An 11,660-nucleotide genomic window follows, 5' to 3' on the forward strand; every position below is an offset into this window, starting at 1 on the left:
AAGGAGCAGGGCCCCGTGAGGCCCAGGCCGCTTGCCTGCTCAGGCCTGAGCCATGTACCGCTGCTGCTAATCTCCTCACGACGGTGACCACATCCACACTTGCGGTTGTAGCGTCAGCTCTAGGCCTCTGCACGCTGGACACAGGAAGGAAGCTAGGTTGTGCTGAGTTCTGGTTTGGTGGGTGAGGATGGACCTCTAATTTAAATCTTCTATTTGGTATGATCACTTCTTTTACCATTTGATCTGTACTGTTGTGAAAACAAGCAACTGTTTTGTTCTTGACTTACAGCCTGAACCCATAATAAGGAAAGGATGTTTCTTCCAGCTGCAGAGGTCTGCCCTGACCTTGTCCTCACAGGGCTCCATTACCGGGTGGAGGAGCTTTTCTTTCTTGCTTCAAATGGCAATCTTCCGTTAAATGTTTGTTCTTTGCTCACCTGAGGGAGGTCTCTTGCCTTGGATAAGCTCTTTCAAATCTGGAGGTACCCTCTAGTGAGTATGAACGTCTGTGTAATGGTGTTTTGGGGGCTGTTGTGGTCATTATTGTTTTGTCTTTTGCCAGTTATTCCTGTGACAAGGCATATGTATATGCTTCATATGTACGTAGGTTTGGGTGTGTTTCATAGCACAGCAGGTGCTGGATTCCTAATTTAACAGAAGAGGAAATGAGCGTTCTGAGTGACCTGGCCAGACCAGAGTCCACAGCAAGGATCTATACCCTGGAATCACGTATCGAGACTGTCGACTGAAGAAAAATGCAAGCCTAAAAGTTGTGAGTTATGTTTTATTCGGGGACCTTACTGAGGACTAAAGCCTGGGAAGGCAGCCTCTCAGATAGCTCTGAGGAACAGCTCCAAAAAGGTAAGGGAGGAGCCAGGTTATATAGGAGTTTTTGCTGAAAAAACCAAAAAGCAAAGACAAACCAAACATGGGGTAGAACATCAAAAGATTACTGCTAATCACAAAAGACAGACGACTCAAGTTAATGATTTTAGTGCTTTTTTTTACGGGGGGGTGCGGTTACACGGGCCTTTCACTGTTGTGGCCTCTCCCGTTGCGGAGCACAGGCTCCGGACGCGCAGACTCAGCGGCCATGGCTCACGGGCCCAGCCGCTCCGCGGCATGTGGGATCTTCCTGGGCCGGGGCACGAACCCGTGTCCCCTGCATCGGCAGGCGGACTCTCAACCACTGCGCCACCAGGGAAGCCCAGTGCTTTTTTATGTATGGGAAGATGCAAGAATCTGGGCTCATTGAAATTATTCCTTAGATTTGCATCTTAACTATCTAGGGCCAGTATCCTGTTTTCCTTCATCCAGAATTCCCTTCATAGAGTACTAACGGGGGTGGCTGCAGTGGCCGATGACTTGATGGTGGGCAGCATTTGTTGTTTAATGGAATGACAGACAACATTTTCCTATAGGCAATGGGATAGCATCCTGAGATCCACACCCGGGATCATACTTTGGTAAGCCTGGCTGGTTTCTCATGCTTCTTTTTTTTTTTTTGCGGTACGCGGGCGTCTCATTGCTGCGGCCCCTCCCATTGCGGAGCACAGGCTCTGGACGCGCAGGCTCAGCGGCCGTGGCTCACGGGCCCAGCTGCTCCGCGGCATGTGGGATCTTCCCGGACCGGGGCACGAACCCGTGTCCCCTGCATTGGCAGGCGGACTCTTAGCCACTGCACCACCAGGGAAGCCCTCTCATGCTTCTTAAGCCCACAAGCAATTGGTGTTGCCACAAGGTTCTCCAAACCCCTGGAAAACTAAGGCACATCTTCCTGGGTTATCAATTTTATTTAAATATCTGAGGGGATAAAGGTTAAGCATTTTAACTGGCAAATAATTTTAACCCTTAAAACATTACAACAAATACAGATATATTAAAGAGCAGAACGTGATGTGCACAAGAGTCCCTCTCTGGAGCTCTAATTGGGTCTGGGCCCTCCAGGCCTCCTGGACAAGTTTCCCAAAGCTGAACTTCTCTCTTTTCTTTTTTTAATGTTTAAAAAATATTTTTGAGATATAATTCATATAACATAAACATCACAACTTTAAAGTGTACAAGTCAATAGTTTTTAGTATATTCACAATGTTGCCCAGCCATCCCCACTATTACCCTCTTTTTGAGGGGTTCTTTCGTGAAACAGTTTGGGATGCTACCTCCCTGCCGCTCTTCCTCCAGAGAAGAATTCACAGCATCAGTGACAGGAGGTAGGGAAAAATTCTTATTTGTGAGGGTGGCTTTTGGGGATGCATTTTCTGTTCCTATCAAGTCCTTCCACCTAGGCAATTCTATTTGGGAGATAGCCCGTTCCTCGAGTATTCATGCTGTGCTGTGGATGGATTATCACTAAAAGAATCAAGGATGAAGCCTTCCTGCCATAGAAATGACCAAATCACAAAGGACTAAACAGCTTAGAAACTGTGAAAACTTCTGAGAGAATAGTAGGGGCTGGACTTGCTTTAATCAGGTTTCAATGCAGAGACAGGTGTCCTGTCAACTCCCTCATTCAGGGACACATTTGTGGTGACATTAACAAAGTCAGCATTCCCTGGAGACCCACAAAAGCCTGATCCAATGTGAGTTTGTGCCTTTCTGTAAAGATTTGCTGTGGGACTCCAAGCAGTTTAGATAATGGCCTTCTTCTCACTGAAGATGCCCGTGGCTATTCCATGGGGCCAGATCCGTGGTCATGTTGTTTTTCACTCTTCATGCAAATTCACAAGCAGGCTTGAACTATGGTGGCTTCTCTTGGCATTCCTGCCCAGTATCTGCCCTGAATGAGGACTTGATTTTGCCTCTGATTTGGGATTTTCTCTTCTTACAGGCTTCCTGGAGATTCTTGAGACAAACACATGCCTTCTCAAAGCCATATAGCAAAATCCTGTTAACTTAGGTCCTAGATTTCATACCCACTGCAAATTCTGAGAACTTGGGGTGGAGGAAAATGGCACCTGCCTCTTTGATAAATGGTAATTTGCAAAGCTGTGAATAACAATAATTATTCTTTATAGGCTAGTACCATGTGCTAGATGCTTTACACGTATTATTTTTAATCCTCACAACAACCTTGCAAGGTAGGTGTTAGCCCATGTTGACTGAGCTGCTGAGGCTGAGAGAGGTTAGTAACTGGCCTACTTTCATACAGCTTGCTAGGAAATGCTCTGACTCCAAATTTCCCAGGACCCCTCCTCCCCCTTTCCTTTAAGCCTTCTCATATGGTCCCTTGTCTTGGTGCATTGAAACACAATGGGCTTTGAGTCTGTTGACTGAAAAAAAGTGCACAACCTAAAAGTTGAGAATTATGTTTTATTCGGTAGCTTTACTGAGGACTTAAGCCCTGGAGACAGGCTCTCAGATAGCTCTGAGGGACAGATCTGAAGAGGTAAGGGAGGAGCCGGGATATACAGAAATTCAAACAAAAAACCCAGGTAGATGAGCATCAAAAGATTACCACTCATTAAAGAAAACCAGACATCTCAGGTTAATGAATTTAGCACTTTTCTATGTATGGGAAGATGCAAGAATCTGGGCTCATTTAAATCATTCCTTTGATAGACACCTCAGCTATCTAGGGCCAGTATCCTGTTTTTCTCCATCCTGAATCCCTGTAGGGTGCACATTCGGGGACTGCAGTGGCTGATGGATCGGTCGTCCCAGCATCCTTTGTTTACTGATATGGTAGGCGACATTTTTTGTCCACAAGTCAGACAGACATGATTCAAATGCCAGCTCCACTAATCACTAGAAGAATGACTGTTACCTCTCTGAGTCTCAGTTTCCTCAGCTCTAATTGTGATAATAATGCTTTGGGAAATTGCTGGTTGCTATGGAAATGAAATGAGCTGAAGCACTTCCAAGTCCCTGGCATGGTATTGGCACATTACATAGCACAGCAGAATCTCAACAAGTGGCACTTTCTTTTCCTTCTTTATTCATCTTTGTATCTGCCATGGCACCTGGTACAGAGTAGGTACTCAAGAAACATTTGAGGAAGTAAATTCAAAGGATTCTCCGTGGCCTTGTTTCATAGGGACGTTGTGAAGTTGGACCCTCTCCAAAAGCTCCCTGAAAGAACAAAAGCGGTTTTGAAGCATGTCAAAGCTACTCATGGTTAAAATCTCTAGGATGAAGCAGGAAGACAAGAAAAATCATAAAAATAACAATAATACTAAAATTCTGAAGTAAAATTCGCTAGGTTGGAGGGCTGTTGATCTTCAAGAAATAGCAAGTTGAGGTGTGTCAAGTTGTGGATTGGCAAGGGACAATAAAAGTGATGAGAATGGCTCTTGGTCTTGGAGGGTTGTTCAACAATGCCTGAATTGGTTGGAGACAGTGCACTTTTGTAAGTGTATCCTTGTTTAAGAGAATAAAGGATAAAATACAAGATTTTTGAATGCGTGATGTGGAGTGTTGGAGGGAGTGCACCTTCCCTGTTATGCAGGGAGTGGTTGGCTGAGGTCTTGGAAGGGATTCGGGAGGGTGAGAGTGTGACGTGGGTGCTGCTTGTCCCCAGCCACTTGCATGACAGACACTGCTCACTGACCATGGCAGTCTCTCATGCCTGAGTCCTTCTCAGCACAGTCAGTTGGAATCAGTCTAGACTTTTAAGATCCAATGATTGTTGTCCCTGGCTCCAAACAGGGAGATGTCTGTGCCCATTTGGTACAAAGCTTCAAAGACCCCTCTTCCCTCCAAGGAAGCTTCATTCTAGTCTCCTGACACAGCTAGGTCATGGCACCAAAGCTACTAGAACCTCTCAGGATGGCACTAAGATTTTAGTGAAGTGCAGTAGTTCCCCGTTATCCATGGGGGATACATTCCAAGACCCCCAGTGGATGCCTGAACCCGCAGAGAGTACCTAACCCTATATATACTATATTTTTTCCTATACATACATACCTATGATAAAGTTTAATTTATAAATTAGATGCAGTAAGAGATTGTTGTTAAATAATAACTAATAACCAAACAGAATAATTATAACAGTATACTAATAAAAGTGGATTTATCATGCACTGTGGCAGTAACGTCTGCAGTTTAAGGTATGATAGCAAAACTAGCACAAATTTCTTTTTCCTTCTTCACAGTTTCACAGATAGGAAAGTCATTCTAACCATAAGTCTAACCATAAATACGCAACCTCAGCATATTTTTTCTTTCCTTATGTCAAGAACTTTCACCTTTTCACTTAAAGGAAGCGCTTTAAGGCTTCTCCTTGGCATATCTGAGTTGCCTGCAACACTACTCTTCCCACTGGGGCCATTATTAAATAAAACAAGGGTTTCTTGAACACAAACACCGTGATAACATGACAGTGTATCTGATAACCAAGATGGCTACTAAGCGACTAATAGGTGTCATACGCTGGACAAGAGGATGATTCACTTCCTGGATAAGACAGAGTAGGATGGAGTAGGGCGGAGTGGGATGGTATGAGATTTCATCACACTACACAGAATGGTGCACAATTTAAAACTTACGACTTTATTTCTGGAAATTTCCATTTAATAATTTTGGACCACAGTTGACCAGTGGTAACTGAAACCACAGAAAGCAAAACGGCAGATAAGGGGGGACTACTGTAGCCATTAATATGTTTTGCTTCTTTTTGCAATGCATTTGCCCTAGAACTCAGACACAAGTCTATGCACACTAGGTTAGAGGACAATCAAAATTACACACTGCATCCAGAATCATCCCTACTCATGCTTGAAGTAAACCTGTTCTTTGTCATTTTTCTTCTCTTGAGATGGGATTTTCTAGGACATACTTCATTCCTCATGCTCCTCAAGTCTACCAAACCCACTTGGCACAATGGATATTTCTGTGGGAGCTGTGCCCACTCAAGGTCTCTGATGAAAGCCTGGCCTGGGTGTCCATGTTTCTTTTAATTAAGATACATTTGCTTTAAGTAGTAGTAAATCCCAACTGAAATTTGGTTATGCAATAAAGATGCTAACTATCATATATTACAAAGAGTTCAGAGATGGAATGTCTGCAAATGAGGAGCAAAATTAGAGTTCTCTTTCCACTTTCTCTAGGCTCTCCTTTCTGCTCTTCTTCATCTTCAGGCTGGTAGCAACCTAGCTTCAATGTTTCCAGTCATCACATATAATCATGGTTATGCTAGATGGAGGAAGAATGTGTGTGTGTGTGTGTGTGTGTGTGTGTGTGTGTGTGTGTGTGTGAGTGTGTGTGTGTGTGTGTGTGTGTGTATTTGGGGGATGGGTCTGTAGGTTTTGCTGTCTTCTCATTAGGAAGTGAAGAAATCATTTTTTTAGAATCCTCCAACAGACTTTCCTTTATAAATCACTAGTTAAAACTGGATCATATGCTCCATTCCCTAAATCAATCCCTAGGAAGGGGAATGTGTCACTATGATTGACTTAGGCCAATCAAAATATATCCTTTGAGCTGGGGAAAGGGCCATAGGATGGAGGGTGGATATACTTCTTTAGCAAGAAAAAGTGATGGTCGTAGGATGGATGTTGAGTAGCCAAGGCTACTACAGGGACAGAACTGATTGGATCAGAGGTGCACCCTTCACAGAGGATGACAAAATTTTCATTGGTTAGTGGTCAGTCAGATTTTCTCTCATGAGAAGAATTTAAACTAAGAGAAACGTAGGTTCTGCTTAGATTGTAGTAGATACTTTAACTAAAAGTTCATGCAGAGTTGGATCTGGGTGGGGCAACCATTTTTAGTTGAGGAGTAAGCAGCTGGCAGAGAGGCCCCAAATCATACGGTGGGTTTTCTGCTCCTTACATACAAAAAGACTTGACCAGGATATCCATATATGCTTGCATCCCAGGTTGAGCACAATGTAGATTTAGCTGGTCTCTCTGCCTACCTAGAATGTGTTATCTTTGTACTTCTCAAACTAATGAAGTAATTTAGGTGGGTAAAAAGCACTAAAGCTAAGATGATGCTTGCTCTTCAAGGCCCACCTGTTCTTAAGTGTCTGGATATAATCCTCAGTAGTATTGGCTTGGCAATACCCACCCGATAGAGTCAACAAGACCTCTAGTTCCTCAGACCTGACCCTTTTCCACTGGGAGAATTCTGTGTGGCTCACACAGTCACATTGTGTTTCCTGAGCACAATGACAGCTGGAATGGCCAGTATCTTTTATGCTGGTCCCTGGAAAGACTTCATCTTGCCCTTACTTTGGAATGATAGTTTAGCTGGTTGTAAAATTCGAGCTTGACAACTATTTTTCCTCTGAACTTTGAAGATATGATTACAAAGTCTTCTGGCATTTTTTGGTACTGATGTCAGTCTCATTGTCATGGATTTATAATAAATAATCTTTTCTTATTTTAAGATGTTCTTCTTATTCCTGATATACTACATTTTCATGACTATGTCCCTAAGTATAGCTTAATTCTCCTCAGGAGGCAGTGTACTTTTCATACCAGAGAATATGTCTTTCTCCAGTTCTAGAGACATTTCCTCTCCTCCAGGTTGACTAATCTTTTCTCTTGGATCCATATTAAGTGAATGTTAAAGTTCCTCATCTTGTGTGTCATGTCTCTAAAATCTTTTTTAGGCATTACATCTCTTTCTCTTCTTGTGCTGAGTCATTTTCTTTACTCATTCTTCTGAGATACCATGCTATATCTAGTCCATTATTTCACCTGACTATGATTCTTACATCAATGACTATATTTTAAATTTCCAGCATTTCTATTTGGTTCATTTTAAAATACCACCTGTTCGTTTTTCCCAATTCTTTTTTGGGGGACACATTTAAAGTGTCCTTGTTTTACAGCCTCTTATATTTTTCTATTAGCTGTAGATCTTGATTTTTGATTTCTCTTGGTTTTCAAATCTGGTGACTTTCTCATCATGATTTATTTCCTCACATGCTTTATAATTTTTGATAGTGAGCTTAATTTTAGTGAAAGATGTTTTAGTGAGGGAAGCTTGTGTATGCTGGGATATGGATGCATCCATATGGAGTACCTGCTCTGGGACCTTATAATTTCAGTTATTTCAGGCTATTATCTTTCTTTCTTCCTTCCTTCCTTTTTCTTTCTTTCTTTCTTTCTTTCTTTCTCTTTCTTTCTTTCTTTCTTTCTTTCTTTCTTTCTTTCTTTCTTTCTTTCTTTCCTTCTCTCTCTCTCTTTCTTTTTTTCTTTCTTCCTCTCTCTCTCCCTTCCTCCTTTCCTCCCTCCCTCCTTTCCTCCCTCCCTTCCTCCCTTCCTTCCTTCCTCCCTTCCTTTCTCCCTCCCTTCCTCCCTTCCTCCCTTCCTTCCTTCCTTTCATAATTTTAAAAATATTTTGCTACATGGTTTATAAATATTTTATTTTAATGGCAAATTTTCTACATGTTTGTGTAAAATAGACATTCAGTACATGTTTGTTCAATAAGTGAATACGAGTGAATATTGAAAGTATATTATATGCATAAAACCCATTTGGGGAAGAATAAATTAAGTGCCAATTCTCCTGTTCATAGAAAGAAGAGCTAGCTTCCATTTAGGAAATAGAATGTTAAAGTGTTGCACATCCTCTCCAAGTGTAGGTGCCCCATGTTTAGCCTATTTTTGGAGTTTCCATTCCATTGCAACATGAAATCAGGGTAGAGCAGGGGAACCAGAGGGCAGCCAGCTATTGGGCTTCACAATAGTATCTTTACACTCTTTGTCTCATCCTCCTCTGTGAATCATACTCCTCAGTGACTGCTCTGAGGTTAAACTGTCAGCAGCAGGGGCTATACTAATTCCCTTGAGGGTGTCTAACATAAGGACTGCTGCTTCAGAAAGCCTTTTCTTCTACATTCAGGAGAGAAATATGCTTAAAGGGAGAGGAGAGTTGAACTATTTGCCATCAATTATGATGAGTAATTGACACTTGTAATCCTTTTTTAAAAAAATTTCTAGGTGATTAAAAGCAGAGTGAATTTAGTTTCATTTCTTTCAAAATCTTATCACCCTACAACTTTCATATATACACATAATTCTCCCACCATCACCCTAGTGTGAAGAAATTATATTAGCAGATATTTTCAATCAATCCACTCAATGTGCTAGGCATAAAATCACATTTTTTTGGCTGTTATACTTCTAGGAGTCCAGAAGCCTCCCATTCCTTAGCACATTCTGGTTGAGAACCAAGGCCTATGAAATTGACTTTGTTCTTACTGTTACACATTTCATCCATAAACACAAATCAAAGAAACCCATGTGTTGCTCAAAATATTCAGTGTTAACACACAAAACAGAGAGATCAAAACACAAGAAGAGATGTCTAACAGACCAATAGCTTGGTGATGAGTATAAAATGAAAATACGTTTTTAAAAAGCTGACACTATCTCCTAATATGAGACAAAACATGCAGAGAATAGTCATTGATTTGTTCTTTGTCTCCTACACTGCCTTTGTTTATCACCTAAAGACCTACGAAGTGATACCTTTGAGATATGGGGATTGTGAGGAAATTCTCATCCTGGAAGCTTTCACCTCTGTATCAAATGTGTAAAGTAACAATTTTGAAAATATTCTTTCAATTAAGTTTTCAAAGTTAAGAATTTCCTGGTTTAGTATTGGATTTAAAGACTGCCAAGATTTGCCTATTACTATTACTTACTCAATGCTCTTGTGTTTCCTCTCTGTACATAAGCAGATATATCCTTAATGTGGCTCTGTTGCTACTCCCGGCCATGTGGGGGAGTGTGGGAACACTGACAGCTGCCCAGAAATGCTGTGGTGGTGGAAGGATGGATGTAGTGCACTGATTGTCTCAAATTCTCAGGCTTTGAGCCTTGCATTATATCTAGTGATATATAATGTCCTATTTAATAAGATTTGTTTCTAGTGCTCTTCATTTCTTCCTGAAGATCCTAGTTTCCATCTGGTATCATTTCCCTTCAGTCTGAAGAACTTTCTCTAGCAGTTTTTGTAGTGTAGATCTGCTGGCAATGCATTCTCATGATTTCCTTTTATCAGAAAACTATATTTTGCCTTCACTCACTTTTAATTATTATTAAAAGATAATTGAGCTGAATATATCATTTTAGCTTGACAGTTTTTTCTTCCAGCACCTTAATTATATCATACCACCGTCTTCTGGCCTCCATTGTTTCTTTTTGATATTGTCCTACATGTCACTGTTCTTTTTCTCTGTCCTTGGGTAATTTCTACAGATCTATCTTCAAGTTAACTGATGGTTTCCTGTCATCTCCATTTTGATTATAAGTTCATACATTTTTGTTACAGAAATTATATTGTCAGTTTTAGAATTTCATTTGAAAACATAGTTTCTATTTCTGCTGATATTTCTTATCTTTTCATTCATTATGAGCATATTTTCTTTTATGTATTTGAGCATAGTTACATTAGCCACTTTAAAATCCTTGTCTGTTACTTCCAGCATCTATGTTATCTTGAAGTCAGTCTCCATTGATTGCCTTTTCTATTAAAAATGGGTCATGTCATGTGCATGTAAAATAATTTGGATTCTATTCTGGATGTTGTAAATGTTATGTTCTAGAGACATTGGATTTTACTATATTCTTCCACAGTATTGATTTGTTTGTTTGTTTGTTTGAGTTGACAATTAACTTGCTTGTATTTGAACTGCAAACTCTGTTTCTTGGGGGGGCATCTCAAATCTCCATTCAGTTTTTTACCTAAGGCAGCTGTTTTTAGTCAGCCCTGCATGTGTAGAGTTTACTCAGAGATTTGGGGAAAATATTACATACAAAATTTAGACCTTACACCTCTGGCTGTCTTTCTTCCAGTATTCTCCCTTCACTTTATGGTGGCTCTAGTTGCCCTGAACTCTTTTCTCTGATTCTTCAGTCCATAAAGACTATAGATTTTCTAATAGAGTTTTAGCTGCTTTTTGCTGCCTAACTCTGTTCTTCCCTTGGGCTAGAAGCCACAGAAACCTGCTTTGTGTGAGTTTTCTTTCTTCCAAGTGTAAACTACCCTCCAGAATATACCTGTCTTTGTTCACTCTCTAGTGGCTTCAGGTGGTTGCTTTTTCTATTTTTTACAGCTTTTATATTTGTTATCTGCAGGAGGATCAGTCTGGAAGGAGCTTTCTAAGCCATACTGGAAGCTCCTCCAGACGACTTTTGCTAATAATTTTTCTGCCAGGCAAAACCCCTAAGCCAAGAAAAACGTGGAGAAGCACAGATTGTAGACATGAAGTTCTATATACAACATAGAATGTGAGTTCATTTCTCTCACAGGTGATTTCTTTCCCATCTTTGGTCCACAATCAGTGGCACGTATCTCTTCCGTGTTTTTGGGCCAGTGAGAGCAGTATTCCCCTTTATGCAGTGAGCTCAGTTCAAATATCAAATGTGTGGGGGCTGAGACTTTCCAAAAGAGGTTAAAATACAAACCCCATGGTGTATGTCTAGTGGAACCCCCCCAGTGAGCCATCAACTCCCACTCATCACTCTGCCTTTGAGTTCTTTTTTTCATTTCCAGCACAGTTCAGTTTGGCTAAAGAGTAACAAAAGTTTTTTTTTTTTTTTGCGGTACGCAGGCCTCAGCGGCCATGGCTCATGGGCCCTGCTGCTCCGCGGCATGTGGGATCTTCCCGGACCGGGGCACGTGTCCCCTGCATCGGCAGGCGGACTCTCAACCACTGCGCCACCAGGGAAGCCCCTTTTTGTTTAATTTTATACAGCATACCTATG

At 41.3% G+C, this 11,660-nt stretch overlaps 1 protein-coding gene across 1 annotated transcript in view; it reads left to right on the plus strand.

Moving 5' to 3' along the window:
• DZIP1L (DAZ interacting zinc finger protein 1 like) overlaps positions 1 to 11,653 on the plus strand; it is a 71,920-nt gene extending 60,267 nt beyond the window's left edge. The window contains exons 17-19 of the mRNA XM_089911109.1: positions 290 to 492; positions 608 to 772; positions 1,422 to 11,653. The gene's annotated coding sequence lies outside the window, so the exon portion shown is untranslated. The remainder of the gene's footprint in view (positions 1 to 289; positions 493 to 607; positions 773 to 1,421) is intronic.
• The last annotated feature ends 7 nt before the right edge of the window (positions 11,654 to 11,660 follow it).

This window comes from Delphinapterus leucas, chromosome 4 (genome assembly GCF_059928025.1).
Source record: "Delphinapterus leucas isolate spDelLeu-1000000601 "Yukka" chromosome 4, BTC_Dleu_Yukka2, whole genome shotgun sequence".
Classification (NCBI taxonomy): Eukaryota; Metazoa; Chordata; class Mammalia; order Artiodactyla; family Monodontidae; genus Delphinapterus; species Delphinapterus leucas.